The sequence below is a fragment of the Triticum aestivum genome, chromosome 3A (assembly GCF_018294505.1).
Source record: "Triticum aestivum cultivar Chinese Spring chromosome 3A, IWGSC CS RefSeq v2.1, whole genome shotgun sequence".
NCBI classification, from domain to species: domain Eukaryota; kingdom Viridiplantae; phylum Streptophyta; class Magnoliopsida; order Poales; family Poaceae; genus Triticum; species Triticum aestivum.
In genome coordinates, this window is record NC_057800.1 from 15,097,354 (window position 1) to 15,118,088 (window position 20,735).

Consider the following 20,735-nt stretch of genomic DNA (forward strand, 5'->3'; position numbering starts at 1 on the left):
TGTGAATGTTGTGATGAACTTCAATGCGATTATGCAGTACCTACTGAAGAGCACCTTTGTGACATGGAAGTAACTACCATATAAATGTGGCCATCCTTTTTCTCTGAGCAGATCCAAATCAAGCAAAGATATCTGAAAACCACTTGTGTATCTTTAGGCATATTCGTAATCGACATATTTATTGTAACTTGATTCTTCACTTTTTATTCTCTTGAATCCATCAGAATGGTCTTCTTGGTGCGGACTTCGTCCTTCATCAACTAAAAACCTGACCAAAAAGATGAATCAGCTTGTACATAAAACGTTACATCACTGACAAATTTCCAAGATGAATATATACTCCCGTTGTGAAGAGTTAGAACATATCCAGTTAATCCTAACTGAGAAGAGTTAGAACATATCCAAACTTCCTAGAGAGACATGTATTTCTAGGAAGCTTAGGCCGGGTTACAATTATGTACATATGCAATGTCTCACGAAAATCAAATGAAACAGTCGGGCTGTGTCAGTAAGTTATTCTTGCTCAACCCCTAGGTAGGTGTTTCTCTTTCTAATTTGTTTATGATTTGATAATTTGTGTCTCTTCTGAAGGTTGTAGGAACTCCCAGTTACATGTGCCCTGAACTTATTGCTGATATTCTGTATGGCTCCAAGTCTGACATATGTTTGCTAGGCAAGCATTCCTATCTAACATTCAGTTGCATGTCTTGCTCGCTTGTTCTCTTGGCTAAAAATCTGCAATTTTCAGGCTGCTTCATCTATGAGATGACTTCGCTGAAGCAGGCATTCAAAGTATTTGGAAGTAGCTATGTTGACATGCTCTTTAAGTTAGAGCTCCTTCTTTCCAGCAAAAATATAAAAGAAAAAAATTATAGCTCCTTTCATCAAAAGTTGCATCTTAGATGATGTTTTTTCCTAACAGAATATGTAGACACTGGTAATAAAGATAAACGAGTCTGTTGCCGCTCCTCACGCCACCCACCGGCCACCACCTCATCATGATGCCAGGTGAGGACATCGACCAAGTGCAGCGGCGGAGCCAGACGAGACAGCACAATGTGTTGGGGTTTAGCAAGGTGCGGACATTAACTAATTAAAAAAAGATTGTAATAAACTCTAATCCTACTGTCGAAACTACTTTCACTGAAAGAGATATATCGTGGGGCGAAACATTAAACTGGAATTAATTACCTTCGGATGGTTGCATAATTTCTTAAGAGCAGTAATATATGCCAAAACTTTAGTACTCTTTGCTTCTTCAGATATCAAGCGCTTAACCTGACAGGGTCAACCACAGACTCCTGTAAATATAACTCCGACTACCTTACATGTGCCTACTAAATATTGCTTGAAACTCAGAACGGTACAGAATTTCCTTACATTTTTGGAGTGTGTGAAGTGGTTGTACAGTGTCATCTGTAAGGGAGTCAGCTTGCATCACACTACTTCAACAATCTATACATAAGCAGGGTTAAGTAATGTAGATGAGGCACAATTATATAATGTAAAAAGAAGGAAGAATCACTATAAAAGACAAAATGGATAGCAGGTACACAATTCTTTTTGTGTTTTCTGAATGTGTGATGAACATATCTGGCCAAATATACACCGGACAGGACATACCTTTGGTGGCAAGTGATTGGACAGCAGGGCATTCGTTCGTCTCAATATAAACTGAATATCATTCAGAAGCCATCAGAAGAATTCAGAAGGTAATTAAGCTAGAGCCCATAAAATCGGAAGAAAATGCATCCAAACAATTCTAGAGGAGATTATTATAACATAAATGTGGACAATACAGTTGTAAAAAATTATGTAGTGCAGAGTGCAGACAACCTTCTTCAGAGGAAAAGGGCTTGCCTGATTTACTTTTGCACTAAGCTCTCCAGATCTCTCGGATCCCAACTTCTTTTCTTCTGCAGTTGTTGTGGGTTCTCTTCCACGAATTATGGGTGCCTTCAGTTAGGGGCAGATAATGTGTTAAATACAGAGGAAAGGAAGATATAATGCAATTAACAGGAATAGCACATGGGTTTAGGTGCACAACACACGAAGAAACTTGAATAACAAATATCTGAGAACACCACCATCTGTTAATAAATACTTCCAGATCTCATTCCCCGCTGCCACTGGTCCCCATTCCCTTCCGCCATCGGCCCCCGTTCCCCGGATCCCCCGCTGCCATGAATGGCAGACAGAGAAAGGAGAGGGCAGGGCATCCTAGGGAGAGAGATGAGAGGAGGCGTTTACCTACATAGGTCGCCATCACTTGGTAATTGTGGAATGCGGTAGGGATGGAGAATAGTCGGATAAGTTGACCTTTGTTAGCTGCAGCATATATGTTGATGATACCATGGATCATTGTCTTTGTCTTCTTCGTCCATGATTAGGATGTAGGTGTCAGAGCACTTGTACAGACAAACACATTATGCCGTTTTGAATCGAGTAGAAGAATTCCATGGTCCGAACTGCTCTACATCACGTACGTAGCACTATTGCCAGCTGCGGAAAACTTCCTTGAACACCATCAGGGGTCTGGATGTGTGCAATTATAAGCGTCAGTCAAATACAATAGTTGATCGGCTAGAACAAGCATGGGGATAATGAATGGCTGGACATAATCCATCCATAGATGACTCATCCCTTGGTCTAATTACCTTCTGACGTTGAAGGGCCTGATGATGCCGGGAGCGCCGGCTCCACGGAGGACGCAACTACTGACGCACTTGGAGGTGCACCGAGCCTCCTCAGGCGACCCCGGGTGCTTGATGTGCTCCGCTTTTCAGTTGCCTTCTGCTGCTTCGGGCTGGGATGGGCGTCCTCCGGCCACCGCTGGACCGCCACGCCAGCGCACCAACGCTCGCGTCTTCAGTCCTCCATCCCCCCGGGGTCTTGCCGCTTGAGGAAGAGGGTGAGAGGGGCAGGCTTGGGAAGAGAAAGGGGCTCTACCAGATTCGCCGCCGCCGCCAACGATGTCTTCGCCCGTCGTCGCCATCCTTCTCCTCCGCCCCAACACGGTGCCACCGCTGCCCCTACTTCTCCACCCAAACGGTGACACCCCAGCCGGTCCAACCCCTCAGCGATGCGGCTGCCCCGCTCCCATCCTCAGTGCCCGCAACACGAGTTGGCGGCTAGGGTTAGCCGCAGGGGCGCGCGCAGGGAGGGAACGGCGAGGAGGTGTTGTGCATCGATTGGGGAGACAAGGGTGAGCCGTGCTGGTGGCGGCCGGCGCGTGAGTCGGATGGCGTCGGCCAATCTGAGGGGCGGCAGCGGCGGCGGATCTCAGAGGGGACGAAGGGCTCAGCGGCTGGGGTAGTCTTGACGATAAAATGAGGAAACAGATCGAGGGGGGTCTCGAGGCTGTTTTTTTTACGATCAAGGCGGAGAGACGAAAGAAAAACCGAAGGTGGGAGGATGGCGGAAAAAAACCAGCGAAAATAAACCGCGCAGACTATTTCACCAAGTCGTCCATTAGGAGTAGAGATACATACTTCAATGCACCCTCGAGAAGGTCCGCTCAATTCATCTCTTCAGGTGGGTTCAGGCTACTAGACACTTCTTTCACACGTTCATTGCATGTGTGTTAGGGGCCCATAGGACTGATGAATGATAAAAGAGTCATTGTTTGAATAAGCTCGTCTCACTGGCAGGCAGATTCAAATGGAAGCATGCCACGAAGTGTCTTAAGCGAAGGCGACTCGATCTGTTTGTTTGGTCTGAGTATGGTGGATATGCAATCTGTTTATCGCACCCGTTAAATCTTAATTGATTGAATATGTTAGTTCTGAGTGTTGATGTTTATGTTATATCTTTTGCACTCAGTAGTTACTCAATTCTCAGGAGGATCCAACAACGGCTACTCGTAAAATTTAACGAAAAGTAAACATAGAAATGATTGCATGCATGCACTGATATATAAGTAATTAACAACCATGCCATACTCAACCATAATAGTGATGTCCAAAGTAGGGTTCCACAAGTCGGACCCTCACACTAAAGTTGCACGGCTACAATAGCCGACATCTAGTCCTTCTTCTTCTTCGATGCTCCTCCCTGCGGGCCATCGTCTCGGCGAGGACGCTTGGCACAAATAGTCGGCTGGTTGTCGTCCTCCTCCTTCTCACCATCCTCCTCGTCGCCGTCGTCCTCCTCCGCTTCCTTCTCATCCTCCTTGTTGTCGTCCTTGTCCTTGTCGTCCTTCTCCGAGTTGGCCTTCAAGGGCTCCTTCGGCCCTTCCGTGAACTCGATATAGTCGGGGTCATCAAAACTGTAGAGGTCGGAGGGCATCCTCAGCGCACTTGAATATTTTCTATCAATATTCCTAACAATTGAATAATTCAATAAATAATACATTTTGACAATTAAATAATTTTCTTCTAATTAATTATTTAATTACTACTCTCTCAGATACAAAATAAGTGTCGTGGTTTTAGTTTAGAGGGAGTAGCATTTTAACAATTTGCTACTATTGGGGCCGGCAGACTTAGCTGCGATTACTAGTAAATCAAACTTATTCAGTGCTGCACCAGATCATAAATAGTTACCATCCATAACATGCACCAGATGAGATACATACTTGACAGCAGTGGCGGAGCCAGCGTTGAGTCGATGGGTTCAGCTGAACCCAACGATTTTTCCGTCGCTCCACGTGCATGCATGTATTTTTCTGGTATGAACCCAACAAAAAACCGTGGCTGAACCCATCAAATCAGCATCCCACGTATAGAGAAAAAAAGAAAAAAGATCCCACGTAGTAGCCAGTCAAAAGCCCAAAAGCCCACATCATGTGAAGTGCCTAGGTCTGTTTGTGCGTCTTCTCTTTACGAGTACTTGACCGCCGCCTCTCGGTTCGTTGAATCGCTTCCTACAAGAAAACTCAAACAATCTCATCTCTCCTGTTGGGTGTTTCACCGTCGATTGGTCGCCACAGGCCAGCTGCTGAGGGACAACCGAACCACTAATACAGATTCAAGGTAATGAATCACAATCTGCGCATCTCCTCTCTCATCTGCAGGTCCTATCTAGTCTACTACGATCCAAGTATCGATTTTTGCGCGAGTTTTCTAGTTCCTTATCCCCTGTACTTTGATTATATGGACATTGGGATTATCCCCAGTACTATTGAATGATATTTCTTAACTAAAAAAATAAATCGCCAGATCCATATATAATGCAGACATTTCAAGGCCAACTATTATGCCCAGGAAAAATGCATCAAATTTCAATGCTGCAAGTAATCCGCCTGATCGAAAGAAACTTTGGTAGTACATAAAAATTTCTAAGAAGCAAGATGTGATTAGGTGAAGATATTTAATCATTGGATCTTATGGGCAACCACCTAACTTTGATTATCCACTTAGGGTCATTGAAGACGCTTCACCAAGATTTGATCCAGAATGATGGTTCACTTGAGTATAGCGACAATATGCATAAGACCTTATGTTCGTGCTGCTTTCTTTTCAGGGATAACAATAAGGGACAAGTTAAGAGTGATGCATTAGCAAGTATAATGGTAGTTATTTTAGATGGGTCAAACTAACTTGTCAATTTCTTCAACGTTTCAGCAAGATGAGAAAGCTATACTTGAATCTATGAAGTTTTTTGGTCCTGGACTAGCTATAATATCTAACCGGTATGTCTGTCGTGCACTCTTCAATTTTTTATGTAACACAATATATGATAAGTGATGTCATATTTTTCATTTGTATCTTGCTTTTGAGTGCTATGATCTTTTGTTGTGAGATTGTGTGAAATTAGACTTTACACTAGATTAATTTGTAGCAATCTTCACAAGTCAATAAATGAACTCAATGGCTAAATTTGCTGGCTCCGCCCCTGCTTGACAGCATCCTCCTCGATGTCCTGGCCTGTGGTGTAGTCGACTTCATTGGGAGCGCCAGCGGAAGGTGGGTTCAGATCGATCCAGACGCTGAGCGTGAGCGTGTCACCGGAGAGCATCTCCTGGGGCACCGCCAAGAACATCCCCTGCCACGGCGTGGGTGCGCCGGCGGCCAGCGTGCTGCTGCTCACCGGCGAGGCCATGAGGACCATGTCGATACCCGGGGGCCCCACGGACAGCTTGCACCAGAACCGGGGCGCCACCTCGGCCTCACCGTCGGGTCTGACGTACACTGGCGACACGGCCGTAGCGGCGCCCAGGGGGCCCAGGGACACGAGGAAAACGCTGCGGTCGTCCTCCCCGACGAGCGCATGCCAGGGGTGTGAAAGGGAGAAGCCGAGGTTAGAGGACAGGCCGTAGCAGACCGTGACGGCGGGGCGCTGGTGGCTGTTGGCGAGATGATCGAGGAGCATCGCCGGGGAGCCCACGATGCTGCACCCGGACTCCGGGCAGGAGCAGGCCAAGGCCATACTGCACTGCTTCTTCTTCGTTGCGGCGGGCTGTAGTGCGGCGAGAACCACTGGAAGTAAGCAGTAGGGGAGATGCGCTGAGAATAGGCAGGGACGGCACACGGCAGCCATTTTATACCCTCTGCACGGACGCGTCTCTTGGACGGATAAACGCGTAAGTCTCATTATTAAAACGCGGACGCGTCCCTTCAAACGACGAACCAACGGCTGTCAGGAATACGTGTTTTCAGGCAAGTAATGAGCGCCACGGCTGTCAGGCAATACGTACGCTCATATTGGTCCTTGTGGCAATCCCACGCCAATACTTAGACTCGCTGAACCAATCCACGTGTGTACCTGCACCTGATTAGTCCTTGAGGCACTCCCATGCACTTAGTGCCATTACCATTTTTTCAAAACCAAGGCATAAGATTTGGCTCATCCAGTAAATAAGGAGGGAATAGAGTTTAGAGTTTTACAAAGCACCCACATACACAGCATGATAATTACTCGCGCAAAATGATATGCCCTAGTCTTTTAGCGCCCGCCGTAACCCAAAGTTTCGCCTCCTCTAAGATGATGTTAAGAAGGATAGGCAATGGCGCACACTTGTGGTGGAACGCCCGAGCATTTCTCACATTCCAAATGGTCCAAGAGACAAGCATAGCGAGGGAGGTCATAACGCGCCAGTTGGGAACATGGTTGCCGGTTCTCTTGCCCACCATTCATGAACGGATCCGTCAAGGTGCCAGTCGGCGGTGTCCATGTGCGCAAGGCCAAGCTTGGCGATGAGTGACCCCCAAAGCCTAAGCGGTGGCGACACTTAAGGAAGAGGTGTGCACCCGTTTCTTGTTCCGTTTTGCGGGCAAAGGCCACAATTTTCCTAACCTCGCCTCTTCAAACGATCGGCGGTTCGAATACTATTTTGTAGAGCCAACCATGCAAAGAATTTGACCTTCGGTGGTGCCCAAAATTTTCAAACCATGCGGTCCATGCGGAAAAGGGTTAAGCCAAGGAATTGAGCCTTATACGTGGTGGCCGCCGTGTAGATCCCATCATTAGAGTGCTTCGAAAAAATACCATCCTCGTGGTGCTCATCAAGATGGAAGTCAATCACAAGCATCCACAGAGTGAAAAATTCATGAATGTGTTCACCGGAGACGATAGTGTTATACTTGATTTTGAAGATCCACGTGTTCCCCTTGAGAGCCTCCCGCACCTTCCAATTCTTTCTCCTCGAGGCCTCAAAAATTAGCTACACAATAACCTTGAGCTTGCGCCCAAGAAGCCAAGGGGAAGCCCAAAACGGCGTTTTGGCGCCGTCCCCACGGTGATAGTAGTCAAGGCGTAAAAGAACTTGAGACCATCCTCCATGCAAGGGTTGCCAAATCCTACCCAAACTATGCGAGGTTCCTTTCACTAATACCAAAGCCATCTTAGCCATAAAGCACCTGCAAACTTGTTGGTATTAAGCACTCCTAGGCCACCATACTCCTTCGGTCTACAAACCGTTCCCCAATTGACCTTGCATTTAACTCCCGTTGTCTTTCTCCACACCAGACCAAAGAAAAGCTCTTTCAATCTTGTTTAGGTTATGAAGTGAGCTTGGTGGCACGATGAGAGGCGTGATGGAGTAGACCACTAGGCGATGAGGGTTGTGACCAATAGTAATGACGTTTTGACCCTTCCAATTGACCAATTTACTGGCCGCCTTGTTCTCAAGGTATTGGAAGGCCACCTTCTTAAGTTGCCACCTTCTTATGTATTTCACCGGAAACGTTGCTCGAGTTGCTAGCACACTCTCAAGTATGTGCCCAAGATTAAGGTGATTGCAGAGAATTAGCACCATCGAGCTTTTCTGGAAGTTGGTGCGGAGGCCCGTAACATCACCAAAACCTCTCGAGATAGAAGCTAGGTTGTCAATGTCCATCTTGATAGGAGCAGAAAATACCACCGCGTCATCCGCATGGAGAGTGGTTCTCAACATGCCATCCCGGCCTCGAATCTTATGAAGAAGACCTTTCCTCATTTCCAAGTCATGAATTTTATGGAGAATGACAAATAGTAGGGGTATAGGGGGGGTCCCCCGGCCGAAGCATGCGGATGTGCTTGATCGGAGGGTAGGGCAGCCCATTTAGAAGGATCCATGACGATGATGTCGATAGAAGTGCGGCGATCAAAGCCTGAAATTTGGCAGGAACCCCAAACGTTGAAGAAGATCAAGGATGTACCCTACTTGACCGATTCAAAAGCATTCTTGATGTCAAGCTTGAAAAGGAGGGCAGGAGTTTTGCACTTGTGTAACCTCTGTGCGATGTTCCAAACGTATATGAAGTTGTCATGAATGCTTTATCAAGTACTACTACATGCACACAACTAAACCATCTTGGCACCGCCGCTTTAGTCGATGCACTAAGCATTGTAGTTCTAGCCAGCTTTTTATGCACGCCAAAATGTGAAGAGAAATAGAGGGAGAAAAGAGTTAATTAAATGCTAGATTTTAATCTATTCACTACATGAAAATTCATGTACGACGAGTGTTTTTTCACTCGTACTCGTCAACCAAATTGTCCTACGTCCAACTTCATTAAGTTTAATCAAATCTATATAAAGTTATATCAATATCTATAAACTGAAATTGGTTTAATTAGATTCATTATGGAATATATTTTTATATTATATATAGAGAATGTTGTCAATCTCTGTGGATTTTTCTCCAAGCCTGGACAAACTTAAAAACAATATTACCCCCAAGTCATGTTCAAGTATCTCAAATTTAGTGTGGGCTTTAGATACTGGCACAATGGAAAACACCTAGGAATCCTAATAAAAATTCAACCTAAAATCGAGGGGAAAATCCTGGAGCTCCCTCTGCCTCTCTAAAGTCAACCATAACATTGTTATGCCCTGCACAATTAAAATTTTCAGCTCAATGTTTTTATAACCATGCATGCCCATCAGATAGGAGGGTAGGGTAGATGTCGGGGGTGGCTCGGAGGTAGGGAATAATGACTACTGGTTAGGAAGCATGGAATGACATAGGATACTTCCCATAAAATAGTTCCAGAATTTGGTTTCGCCCTAGATTTTAGACTTATTTATTTGCGAGTATGGTTCTTCAAATCACAATGCCAAAAGTAGTTCAAAATAAAAATTTATCCAGGCGAAAAAAGTCCATCTACCTCGCGTTATTCTCCTTTTCAACCTAATCCATCTCATTCCCTTCTCGTTACCTCTCAAAGCCGCCTATCGTCGCCATGCCTCATCGGCATTACCCGCTCTTCCCTCACGCCCTAGCTCGATGCACGCACCATCCTCCACTCCCAACCCTTTTACCCAGACACCTAAATTGTCATGCCCTCTTTCCTCCGCCCTTCCTCATTTGCCTATATCTTCCATGTCCTCCTCCTCATCTGTGGGCAGTGCCCGCGCAGCTCTTTCCTCTCCCATCAACGAGGGTGATGTGTCTGCAACTTACGTGGCAGATCTACCTCCCTATCCATGAATACACAATCACTCGCGGCTTGATGGAGCCGGTGGTGAACCTTAGCCCGAAACTTTCCCTCACTAGAAACCAAATAAAGAACAAATTACTATCCCATCAAAATATTTTGGGTCCCACCAATGCCCCGCCCCCCAAATGTTTTCCCTCCCACCTAAATTTCATGTTCATGCCCTAAAAAGCCTCATTTCAAAATTGTTTCCAAGTTCTAGGGTTTAAAACAAATTGGAAACATGAGAGGAGTGTGACAGTCATAACCTTAACAACCAGGCAAGCCCACTCCCCCTTTATCACATGTAGTAGTCGTCGCCCTCATCTCCTTCGGATCCAGCTCATTCTCTCGCTCAGGCCCTCCCAGTTCCAGAGTTCAGATGAAATGAAAAACTAGTAACCCTAACATCCCTCAGATTCGTTAAAATATTTCTAATCCCACCAACATCTCGCGAAATATTTTGCATAATGGTGGAATATCCAGCAGAAATATTCCCCTCCTGCCAGAATTTCCACCAAAATATTTCCTATCCCGCCGGTATCTCCCAACATATTTCGTGTGACACATGAATCTCCCACAGAAATATTCTCATCTGAATTTCCGACCAATAAAATTCCTATCCCACCGGGGTCTCCCAAAATATTTCCCATGCCATCGACATATCCCGCAGAAATATTTCCCCTCCTGAAATAATTTCCAGACAAAAAATTTATGGTCTATCTGGCGTCTCCCAAAATATCTCATGTGTCGATGGAGTGCATTAATATTCCATGTCTCGCAAAAGAATTCCACAAAAATACTTCCCGTCCCGCCAGGGTTTTCTGAAATATTCTATGTGTCACTCGAATGTCCATAGAAATATCTAAGATTTCACACACTCGTGTTGAAAAATATTCAGGGCCAAGCAAACATAAGCGTCTTCCTTAAGTCGGCACGTTATTCCCCTCCCACCTTCTCTTTTTCATAAGGGCTCCCGTGCTAGTACCACCCACACTTCACCCTCCGTCTCTTTGATCTGCACACCTAGACTGCCGGACCTAACACTTAAGCTCGCATGCGCCCCTCCCTCATTCGCCCTTCCCAACCATCCCCTGCCTGCCCTTAGCTGCATAGATCCTTGTAGGATCAAAAGTAGGTCTAGAGAGGGGTGATTAGACTACTTGACCAAATAAAAATCTAGCATTTTCCCAATTTTAAGTCTTGGCAGATTTTAACAACTTAGCACAAGTCAAGCAATCAACTTACACATGCAGTTCTAAGAGTGTAGCAGCGGAAAGTAAAACATTGCATATGAAGGTAAAGGGAAGGGTTTGGAGAAGGCAAATGCAATGTAGACACGGAGATTTTTGGCGTGGTTTCGATAGGTGGTTCTATCATACGTCCACGTTGATGGAGACTTCAACCCACGAAGGATAACGGCTGCGCGAGTCCACGGAGGGTCCACGAAGAAGCAACCTTGTCTATCCCACCAGGACCATCGCCCATGAAGGACTTGCCTCTTGGGGTAGATCTTCAAGAAGTAGGCGATCTCCTTGCCCTTACAAACTCCTTGGTTCAACTCCACAATCTTGTCGGAGGCTCCCAAATGACACCTAACCAATCTAGGAGACACCAGTCTCCAAAAGGTAATAGATGGTGTGTTGATGATGAACTCCTTGCTCTTGTGATTCAAATGATAGTCTCCCCAACACTCAACTATCTCTCACAGATTTGGCTATGGTGGAAAGATGATTTGAGTGGAAACCAACTTGGGGAAGGCTAGAGATCAAGATTCTTGTGGTTGGATTGAAATGTCTTGGTCTCAACACATGAGTAGGTGGTTCTCTCTCAGAAAATGAGTAGTGGAAGTGTAGGCACGTTCTGATGGCTCTCTCTTGAATAGATAAGGGGGTGGAGAGGTATATATAGCTTCCACACAAAATCCAACCGTTACACACAATTGACCCAATGATACGTCTCCAATGTATCTATAATTTTTTATTGTTCCATGCTATTATATTATCTGTTTTCGATGTTTGATGGGCTTTAATATGCTCTTTTATATTATTTTTAGGACTAACCTATTAACCGGAGGCCCAGTGCCAGTTTCTGTTTTTTGCCTATTTTAGAGTTTCGCAGAAAAGGAATACCAAACGGAGTCCAAACGGAATGAAACCTTCGCGATGATCTTTCTTGGACCGAAAGCGATCCAGGAAACTTGGAGTTGAAGTCTGGAACGCCACGAGGTGGCCACGAGGCAGGAGGGCGCGCCCAGGGGGTAGGTGTGTGATACGTCCATTTTGCATCATGCTTTTATATCGATATTTATTGCATTATGGTCTGTTATTTCACGTTATGTCACAATACTTATGGCTATTCTCTCTTATTTTACAAGGTTTACATAAGGAGGGAGAATGTCGGTAGCTGGAATTCTGGGCTGGAAAAGGAGCAAATATTACAGACCTATTCTGCGCAACTCCAAAAGTCCTGAAACTCCACGGAATATCTTAAAATAAATAAAGAAAAATCCTCGCCAAAGAAGAAGTCCATGGGGCCCACACCCTGCTCACGAGGGTGGGGGCGCGCCCCCCTACCTCGTGGGCCCCCTGGTGGGTCTCCGACGTCCATCTTCTACTATATGAAGTCTTTCATGAGAAAAAAAATCAGAGGGAACCTTTCGGGACGAAACTCCGCCGCGACGAGGCGGAACCAATCTAGAGCTCCGGCAGAGCTGTTCTGCCGGGGATACTTCCCTCCGGGAGGGGGAAATCATCACCATCGTCATCACCAATGCTCCTCTCATCGGGAGAGGGCAATCTCCATCAACATCTTCACCAGCACCATCTCATCTCCAAACCCTAGTTCATCTCTTGTATCCAATTCTTGTCTCCAAACCCTAGGTTGCTAGTAGTGTTGATTACTCCTTGTAGTTGATGCTAGTTGGTTTATTTGGTGGAAGATCATATGTTCAGATCCTTTATGCATATTATTACCCCTCTGATTATGAACATGAATATGCTTTGTGACTAGTTACGTTTGTTCCTAAGGACAAGGGAGAAGTCTTGCTATTAGTAGTCATGTGAATTTGGTATTCGTTCGATATTTTGATAAGATGTATGTTATCTAGCCTCTAGTGGTGTTATGTGAACGTCGACTACATAATACTTCACCATTATTTGGGCCTAGAGGAAGGCATTGGGAAGTATAAGTAGATGATGGGTTGCTAGAGTGACAGAAGCTTAAACCCTAGTTTATGCGTTGCTTCGTAAGGGGCTGATTTGGATCCATATGTTTCATGCTATGGTTAGGTTTACCTTAATACTTTTGTTGTAGTTGTGGATGCTTGCAATAGAGGTTAATCATAAGTGGGATGCTTGTTCGAGTAAGAACAACACCCAAGCACCGGTCCACCCACATATCAAATTATCAAAGTACCGAACGCGAATCATATGAACGTGATGAAAACTAGCTTGACGATATTCCCATGTGTCCTCGGGAGCGCTTTTCCTTATATAAGAGTTTGTTCCGGCTTGTCCTTTGCTACAAAAAGGATTGGGCCACCTTGCTGCACTTTATTTACTTTTGTTACTTGTTGCTCGTTACAATTTACCTTGTCACAAAACTATCTGTTACCACTTATTTCAGTACTTGCAGAGAATACCTTGCTGAAAACCGTTTATCATTTCCTTCTACTCCTCGTTGGGTTCGACACTCTTACTTATCAAAAGGACTACGATAGATCCCCTATACTTGTGGGTCATCAAGACTCTTTTCTGGTGCCGTTGCCGGGGAGTGTAGTGCCTTTGGTGGGTGGAATTTGGTAAGGAAAAATTTATATAGTGTGCTGAAATTTACTGTCACTTATTACTATGGAAAGTAATTCTCTGAGGGGCTTGTTTGGGGTATCTTCACCCCGTCCAGTAGAGCAAAGAGTTGCTCCTCAACCTACTGAACCTATTGAAAATGAAACTCCTTTTGAATTTCCTTCGGGTATGATGGAAAAACTGCTAGCTAATCCGTTTACAGAAGATGGAACAAAGCATCCTGATGAGCACTTAATATATGTGGATGAAGTTTGTGGATTATTTAAGCTTGCAGGTATACCCGATGACGTTGCTAAGAAGAAGGTCTTCCCTTTATCTTTGAAGGGAGACGCATTGACATGGTATAGGCTATGTGATGATACGAGATCATGGAACTATAAAAGATTGAAATTGGAATTTCATCAAAAATATTACCCTATGCATCTTGTTCATCGTGATCGCAATTATATATATATATATATATATATATATATATATATATATATATATATATAATTTTTGGCCTCACGAAGGAGAAAGCATCGCTCAAGCTTGGGGGGGGGGCTTAAATCAGTGTTATATTCATGCCCCAATCATGAGCTCCCAAGAGAAATAATTATTCAAAGTTTTTATGCTCAGCTTTCTGATAACAATTGCACCATGCTCAATACTTCTTGTGTTGGCTCTTTTATGATGAATACTATTGAATTTAAATGGAATTTATTGGATAGAATTAAATGCAACTCTGAAGATTGGGACCTCGACGAAGGTAAGGAGTCAGGTATGACACCTAAGTTTGATTGTGTTAAATCTTTTATGGATACTGGTATTTTCCGTAAGTTTAGCACTAAATATGGACTTGACTCTGAGATAGTAGCTTCTTTCTGTGAATCTTTTGCTACTTATGTTGATCTCCCTAAGGAGAAGTGGCTTAAATATCATCCTCCCATAGAAGTAAAAGTAGCTGCACCTATTAAAGTTGAAGAAAAGATTGTCACTTATAATGATCCTATTGTTCCTACTTATGATGTTGAGAAACCACGTTTCCCTATTAGAATAAAGGATCATGCTAAAGCTTCAATTGTTGTTCGTAAAAGCAATATTAGAACTTATGCACCTCCTGAGCAAGTTAAAGTAGAACCTAATATTGCTATTGTTAAAGATCTCTTGTCTGATAATATTGATGGGCATGTTATTCAGTTCAATGGTGAAACTGCTAGAATTGCTAAACCTTGTGCTAAAGATAAACATAGACATGTGGTAGGCGTGCCTGTTATTTCTGTTAAAATAGGAGATCCTTGTTATCATGGCTTATGTGATATGGGTGCGAGTGCTAGTGTTATACCACATACTTTATACGAAGAAATTAAGAATGAAATTGCACCTGCTGAGTTAGAAGGTATTGATGTCACAATTAAACTTGCCAATAGACACTACACCACAACACCAATACTATGGCATGTAATCTGCCGGGCGAAGATGCTTGAGAGGGCATATAAACTGCCAGGATAGAGTTTCTCCCGGCAGATATAACTGCCACAAGAACGGCTGCCGGGAAATCCATTTCCCGGCAGATACAGATCTCCCGGCAGTTACACTGCCAGGAAGCCCTGTTTTCCCGGCAGATAGAAGTATATGCCAGGAATCTAATTGTCGGCAGCTATGTTAATCCCTGGCAGATAGACTGCCCTTGACATTTACTTTCCCCGGCAGTTTTGCTGATCCTGCTAGCATGTATGTTTATTTTATTGCTATTCAGATAGGAATTGACTCAGTATTCAGTAGCAAATCTCAAGCACATAATGACTACAGATTCAGCATTTCAACATTTATACGTGCATTCAGTTCCAACCTACTACATCGGTAAACAAAATTTACATAAGACAATAAGATTTCTTTTGTTCAAACTAAACCAAACAAATGGTTGGAGCTTGACACACAACTACAACCATGTACAGGAACAAAAATTGCTTGTTCGCAACCTTTTGTTGGATGACTTCATCAAATGTCTTGCGAATAACAGACTCGCCACCATCATGTAAAACTGCATTATTTAAAGAGGGCCACATGTCTCCCATAGAAGAGTCACCAAGCTTGCAATGCTTTTGAAGATCAGAGCTTAACCTCGCCCCCACATGATTGTGATGTTGTTTTGAATACGAGAAACATCATGTACACATCCTAGTTGACATATACAACTGCTATCATGTAGAACCTTTTTAGCATTCCTCATCCTTGTGACAAAGCTTGGGAAAAACTTGTTGAACTGCAGAGAAAACAAAATCAAGTTTAAATATTTTGCAGTACAAACTACCAGCATCTACAAACTAACAAAATATTAACATCATACCAGGAAAAGATTTAAAAATATCTAATGAAGATATGACAGCTGACATGCACTTTTTCTATAATACTTTAGATTTTCAGTGTGTATATATCTATAGCAATATTACTATCAAAGATTATAAATGACAAATTTTGACACTTCCAAGTACAATTCCAGATGTATAGTACTCCCTCCGTCCCATAATGTAAGATGTTTTTTGACACTAGCGTAGTGTCAAAAAACGTCTTACATTATGGGACGGAGAGAGTACATAGTAAGCAGTAAAATGCAAGGTCAAACAATTTGTACACATGAGAAAACTGCATGCCAAGCATAGCATGTTTAAACTTATCAAGGATAGCATCATGCAGGACCATACAGATAATCAAAATTTCTCATGCCATTTGATGATTAGTTTTGTACCATGTAGAGGACGGAGGCAATATATCGTCCATTTTAAAAGGAAAGGAAGGGCATCACTCCTATGAAGATCTCCCAAGACACAAGGGTAAAATGCTCGTGGTAGAACTCCAGGCTACCATATTATCAAGTTAATCACTCCTATCAAGATCTCCCAAGTTTTCTAACCAAGGTTACATTAACAGAGAACAGCAGAAGGGATATTACCAGAGTGCGCAAAAGTACTGCATGTAAGAGAAGAATGCCACAATAAAACATCGTAAATTTAGTTGCATGGATATCTCAACCCAAAAAAATTAGGAACTCACTCCGAAGGAAGATCGCCAACGAGCATCCAGTCAGCATCCTTGTCTTCATCGATAAGGACATACTCCTGGTCCCCAAGAGCATACGTCTAAGGTGTGACAGCAACCGACTTCGCCTCCCAATTGACGTCAAAAATGGGAATACCCTCCTGAAATGCCTGTGGTTAATAAAACTCCCAAACAAGAACATTACGAAAAAGGCTCCACACCCTGCTTTATAAATAAGGCACAACCAGATACAAACAAAACCGAGAACGGAGGTCCACAAAGAACAGAGGCACACACTAAGAGAGAAAATAATCTCAGTCAGGAATTAGTGAACCATATCAAATATGTTGATCGAACAGAAATGCTTAATCGGAGGAAATTATCCCCATGTGCTCAATTAAAGACGGAAAACCTAGTCAATGATTAACTTAGCCGAGGAACCAAAGAGTTGGATTTTATGTGCGGCACTCACCAGAGTAATGTGGCAGCAACCTAAAATAAGTAGAAACAACAGTGAGGGACTGACAGGTTCCAAACTTCAAGTTTGATTACCATCACCATTAAGTCACAACCAGTGCAAAAAACATGAATATAGTTCCTCCTTTTCGGTTTAAAAGGCCCATGCATATTCATAGATTGCCAATTCAATCAATTGTAATACAAATTTTAGATCTCAAAACTAATAACATTAGAAAATATAACATTTGCAGTCTCTTATGGCATAACTTTTTGTGATATAGGGGCTGTTTGGTTCGTTCCCTCGCTTGTCCTGCCAAATCGCGGGCGCAGTTGGCGCGCCAAAAAATAGGCGGTCGATTCTGGCGCCCGTGTTTTCGCCAGCGATTTGGCGCAAAACAAGCTTGAGGGAGCCGAGGCGGGCTGGCATACCAATATTTTGGAGCCGATCCAAACGCCCCCTCGAAACCTGGTCAACGACCCATATTTTGGCAGGGCAGCTAAGGCACCAAACCAAACAGCCTCATATAACTCATGTTTTGTTGGTTAAATTAAATAGTCAACCTAGAGATACGCATCGGCCTTTTAAACCAAAAAGGAGGTAGCACTTTGTTTTGAAATAATCACTCGTTTGTCATTCCATAAAAACAACAAAAGGAACACTTCTTCCAAAAGACAGTGTTCATCAAACTGCTCACAGGTATGCTTGGAAAAATGCTTCAGTATTAGAATAATGAGTCAGGAAGATTTTTCTTAATATCAGATAAACCAACAGAAGAAGTTATCTAATACAGGAACAAATGAGACTGGCAATATATTATTTTGAAACTATAGGTAACAACGTGCTGCTTGTATGGGAAGGCAGCAACTTACTCTTTTCTTTTCACATTTTTTATTGTTCCATATTGTATTTTGATCTGATGCCAAAAAGTATTTAGGGTTCCTCTCAGGTACATATGTAGTCTACTTTTTTGGTATGAAAGTTTTCAAATTAGCCCACCTGTTGCCCACAAGATGCAATTTTCACTTTTCAGAATTATTAATCCAAGCAACAAAAGGTGAGACAATACTCCCTGCAGACTGCAGTGGTAATTTCACTTACTGCCTTAGCTACTATCACAACATGTGTCTAGTGTAGCAGTAGTCTCTAAATGCTACTGCCACCACCTTTGAAATGTACGCTCAGTTCACTCTGAGCTCCATCAGAAACGAATGGCACATTGCTTTTATGATGTTACTATCTATGTATGAGTTGCTAAACTTTAGCACCTTCATTCCAATCTACAAGTACAACCGATGAAAAATTCGCAAGTACATGTAAACTGGTAAAGCATTGCTTAAACAACTACACCAGATCCTTCTAACACATGGGTGATTAATATGTGTGCAATCTAGATCACGCATCAGCACAAAAGCTCACGAAAGACTAAACAATCTGGATTATCTATTAGAAGAGAGGAGGAATCCATATGGTACCTCGTTTCAATGATGGGAATACAAAGACGGGTTTGCTGATCTGAGTACTCAAGACTGTCGGCATCTTTTGGTTCCTGGTCGCTCCCTCCCATGTCGCTCGCAGATGACACCGGGGCGTCCAAACCTGGCCGCCAAACCACAACCACGCCGCTGCACTGGCCGCGGTGAAGGCGGCCACCCAAAGCATCCAAACACATCCAAACCCTCGCCCCTGCTTCCTGGCTTCACGCTCTGCTCTGGCCACCCGGATCTGGAGCTGTGCCTCACGCCCCGTTGGCCGCCTCTCGCGCACGCCCTTCACCGGATCCGGGGGCCGCGCAACCGCGTCCATGCTTCTCGCATCCCCGCCCATTGTGTCTCCCTCCCTTCCCCTCCTTGTGTTGTTGGTCTGGGACGAAGCGGCGAAGGGTGTCCGACGACAATATCCAGGGAGGGATCCGGAACTGCGGTGGAATGATTAGCGGGCGTATGGTGGTCGGGCACAGCGGAACGTGCTCGGCGGCGGAGGTGGTCGTGGTGGAAGCTAGGGCAGGTCGATTTGGGGGAGGTTGCGATTTGGGGCAGACTATGGATTTGGGTATGGTCAAGATTCCTTTGCGTGAACATTGGGCTCTCACACGCTCTCCCACGCCAGGGCGCGCTTTGGGCCCAATTATTTCGGTCGCGGGCCATAATCAGTCCTCGGCAGATAATGGGTCGGGCTTTAGTTACGCCGGCAGATACAATGACCAGAAAAGTGGTCATTATTCGCGGCAGTATGGCTGCCCTCGTTTTTTAACTTCTACCGGCAGTTTACTTGCCCTTGCGTAATTTTGCCGGCAGTTATACGATTCCTGGCAGATAGTATGCCCTAATTCGTGTATTTCTCCCGGCAGTTAATTGCCCCCAATTAAGGGTTGTGGTGTAGTGAGAGATACTATTTCACCCATTAGGATTGTTAGAGATGTTGAAGTCTTGTGTGGAAAAAACTAAATATCCTGCTGATTTTCTTGTTCTCACTTCTCCACAAAATAGCTTTTGTCCCATTATATTTGGTAGACCCTTCTTGAACACTGTTAATGCTAAGATAGACTGCGAAAAGAATGTTGTTACTATTGGCTTGGATGATATGGTTCATGAGTTTAATTTCTCTAAATTTAGTAAACAACATCGTGAGGAAGAATTGCCTAGTAAGGATGAAATTATTGGTCTTGCTTCTATTGCCGTACCTCCTAGTGATCCTTTATAACACTATTTGCTAGACCATGAAAATGATATGTTCATGAATGAAAGAAGGGAAATAGATAAAGTATTTTTTAAACAGGAACCTATTCTGCAACACAATTTGCCTGTTGAAATTTTAGGGGATCCTCCTCCACCCAAGGATGATCCCGTGTTTGAGCTTAAACCGTTGCCTGATAATCTTAAATATGCTTATCTTGATGAAAAGAAGATATACCCTGTTATTATTAGTGCTAACCTTTCAGAGCATGAAGAAGAAAGATTATTGAAAACCCTGAAAAAGCACCGTGCTGCTATTGGATATACTCTTGATGATCTTAAGGGCATTAGTCCCACTCTATGTCAACATAAAATAAATTTGGAAGCAGATGCCAAACCAGTTCGTGATCTTCAACGACGTCTGAATCCTAAAATGAAAGAAGTGGTAAGAAAAGAAATACTCAAGCTTCTGGAGGCATGTATAATTTATCCCGTTACTGATAGTCAGTGAGTAAGTCATGTCCATTGTGTCCCTAAGAAAGGAGGTATTACTGTTGTTCCTAATGATAAAGATGAATTGATCCCGCAAAGGATTATCACAGGTTATAGGATGGTAATTGATTTCCGCAAATTAAATAAAGCTACTAAGAAAGATCATTACCCCTTGCCTTTTATTGATCAAATGCTAGGAAGATTATGCAAACATACACATTACTGCTTTCTAGATGGTTATTCTGGTTTCTCTCAAATACATGTGTCGGCTAAAGATCAATCAAAGACTACTTTTACATGCCCTTTTGGTACTTTTGCTTATAGACGTATGCCTTTTGGTTTATGTAATGCACCTGCTACCTTTCAAATATGCATGATGGCTATATTCTTTGACTTTTGTGAAAAGATTTGTGAGGTTTTCATGGATGACTTTTCCGTCTATGGTTCC

General features: G+C 43.6%; 1 long non-coding RNA gene across 1 annotated transcript; it reads right to left on the reverse strand.

Moving 5' to 3' along the window:
- Positions 1 to 15,469: 15,469 nt before the first annotated feature.
- Positions 15,470 to 19,132, reverse strand: LOC123057572 (uncharacterized). Its single transcript, XR_006426885.1, has 3 exons — positions 18,596 to 19,132; positions 16,679 to 16,824; positions 15,470 to 15,890 (listed from the first exon to the last, which is right to left on the reverse strand). It is a non-coding gene; the product is annotated as an uncharacterized lncRNA (long non-coding RNA).
- Between the last annotated feature and the right edge of the window lie 1,603 nt (positions 19,133 to 20,735).